The sequence below is a fragment of the Gopherus flavomarginatus genome, chromosome 16 (genome assembly GCF_025201925.1).
Source record: "Gopherus flavomarginatus isolate rGopFla2 chromosome 16, rGopFla2.mat.asm, whole genome shotgun sequence".
In the NCBI taxonomy this organism is placed as follows: domain Eukaryota; kingdom Metazoa; phylum Chordata; order Testudines; family Testudinidae; genus Gopherus; species Gopherus flavomarginatus.
This window is the reverse complement of record NC_066632.1, coordinates 13,162,353-13,164,929: the sequence shown is the minus strand read 5'-3', so window position 1 is coordinate 13,164,929 and position 2,577 is coordinate 13,162,353. Positions and strand designations below refer to the sequence as shown.

Here is a 2,577-nt window from a genome sequence, read left to right as displayed (position 1 = left end):
AACACAGCGTCTGCAAAAGCAGCAAAGAGTCGTGTGGCACTTTATAGACTAACAGACATATTGGAGCATGAGCTTTCAGTGGGTGAATCCCCACTTCGTTGGATGCATCAGTGTTTGCCTTTTCCAAAGAAGTGCCTGGAGTGCCTTTTTTTATGTGACCCCGTGGCCTAATGGATAAGGCATCTGATTTCGGATCAGGCGATTGAGAGTTTGAGTCCCTTCGTGGTTGTGCTTGTGCAGCTTTACCTTTGGGCTAAAAGTCCTGCTCCCTTCAGGGCTGAAACCTCTTCTTGGCTGCTCAGGCCAATGCTCTGGCTTCAGCTAGAGCCCTGGGAAGGAGTTGGGGGGAATGGGCATCACAAAGGCTGGGGCAGGAGCCCCAGGTGCTTCCAGTGTAGCCTTTGCCCTTCCTGACTTACCAAAGAAAGTGGGCGGCTGCCCAGGGCTAGTGTGTAGAGCAGTTTCCCTCTTCCAAATGTGCGCCAGTCTCTGTGTTTGAGGTGGTTTGCTACATGGAGCCTGCGTGTTTCTCTGCTTCTCGCCAACTTGGGAAAAGCCTCTTGGGGTAAAATCTCCTGGCCCACAGCAAAAGTGAATACCTTGAGTGGGACCAGTCAGAGGCCCCACCATGGGGGCTGGCCCTGGGCCCTGCTTTCCTACTATCTTCTGATGTTGGCTACAGAGCATCAGCAGCCGCTCTGCATGCTGGTGACCTTCAGTGGGTCTTTGGCATGGCAGGGAGCAGCCTGGCTGGGTGTTTTTGTGCCTGTCTGAAGGCCACACCTAGATATGGTCCTGCCCTCAGTTGCTCTGTGGCTTTTAAGCCTTCCCTTGGAGCTGTCAGCACCAGCTGCCCAGAGGAGGAGAGGTATGTGGGGTCACTTTTACAGATGCCCCTTCCTTGGTACTGCTCTTGCTCAGCTGCACAGAAGAGTTTTCATCCCCAACCCCTGCTTAGCAGCCCTCTGGCACCATTCCTGAGGCTGCCCTGCCTCACTTTCTTCCCACCATGTTGGGAAAGACAGCTCTCATCATTAAAGGTCAGAGGGGCCAACTAGGGGCAAGTAAGCCCCTTCTGTGTTTTCCTACTGCAGATCCCAAGGTCAGGAACTCACCTTGGGTGGAGGCACTGCTGTGCTCCCAGAGGGCAAGCCATCTCTGCACAAAGCATAATGACAGGGCCTGCCAAAGCCCAGGATTGAACCAGGGACCTTTATATCTTCAGCCTAACGCTCTCCCAACTGAGTACTTTGGCAGTTGCATGACAGTATTTTGGTCTGTTGCTTCTCTATCTGGGATGTTTTTGTCAGCAGTCGCACACAAAAAGGACAGGAAAAGAATGGCTGCTTCACACCCCCACTGGAGGAACCCGGCGCCCTTAGCTGTGGTGAGTAAGAAGTGTCTGTTAGCTGACAGGGCCTGTCCCCCAGGAGCTGGAACACTAGCTGCCACCTCATCCTTGGCTCCAGGCTGTGAGAAATGCTCATTGCCTGGCTGCATAGGCGGATGTTGCTCCGTGCTCTGGAGAGCGTCTGTATAGGTCTTTCAACCCCCCGTCTTCAATGAGACAGTCTGGTAAAGTCTCAAGTGTCCCCTCCAGCCTGGCAGCTGAGAATCTGTGCAGACATCAACCCCCCTGCCAGCCCCAGAGCCAGCAGCAGCGCCAGGCCCCCCCCAGCACCACAGGGGCACTCAATGCACTTGCTGTGGGGAAATGGCTCCTTAGTGTCCAGCTGCTAGAGTGAGAGTCAGGAGAGAGCAGTGTCTGGCTCACCTTGGGGGAGAGAAGAGACCTGATGAGTGCAGATCTCCCTCAGCCTCCCCCGCAATGCTGGTCAGTTGTATTGTCACTGTGATAGTCAGTGCTTCCCTTCAGGGCCGGCCCTAGAGGGGTCCGGGGCAAATCCCATGGAGTCACTGACTTGGCTCCTTTCACACACTAGAGAGAGGAGCAGAACCAGGGTTATGGCTGATCTATGGGGCACTAGGTGAGTGACAGAGGCTACAGGCACTGAGAGTTTGCCTGACACCTCAGGGACACAGGGGGAGGTGGTGTCCCAGGCATCTCTATGAAAGGAGCAGAAGAGGATTTATTTGGGGTGGGGAGAGACTTGAGAGTGTATCAGGGGGTTGTACACAGGGAATTGCTCGGATAAGATACTGGCTAAAACACAGGCCTCGCTGTGAGCAGGATTTGAACCTGCGCAGAGAAACCCTATTGGATTTCAACTCCACCACCTTAACCACTCAGCCATCACAGCTGAAATGTACAGGTGCCCCCATGCCAGAGAAACTGGTAAAGAATCACAATGACCAGGTGTGAAGTCATCTGAACTACAGAATTCCCACCGCAAACCTGGCTCCCAAAGCACAGGGGGGATTTGGGTTTGTTCTCTTTGCTTAGCCATGTGCAGTCGCACAGAGAGCGGGTTTAAAAGTCTCCCCTCCCACAGAACGGGAATAGGAAATTATTCTCAACTTGAAGCCTGATGCGAATGAGGATGTCCGGACCACAGGGCTAGGGACTGACCTTTGCTATAGAAACCAGTGACACACGGAACCAGGCTAAGGAAAATG

General features: G+C 53.7%; 1 non-coding gene across 1 annotated transcript; it reads right to left on the bottom strand.

Annotated features, from left to right (window-relative positions):
• Positions 1–2,179: 2,179 nt before the first annotated feature.
• On the bottom strand, positions 2,180–2,261 carry TRNAS-UGA (transfer RNA serine (anticodon UGA)). The gene has a single exon. It is a non-coding gene; the product is annotated as a tRNA-Ser (tRNA).
• Positions 2,262–2,577: the final 316 nt, after the last annotated feature.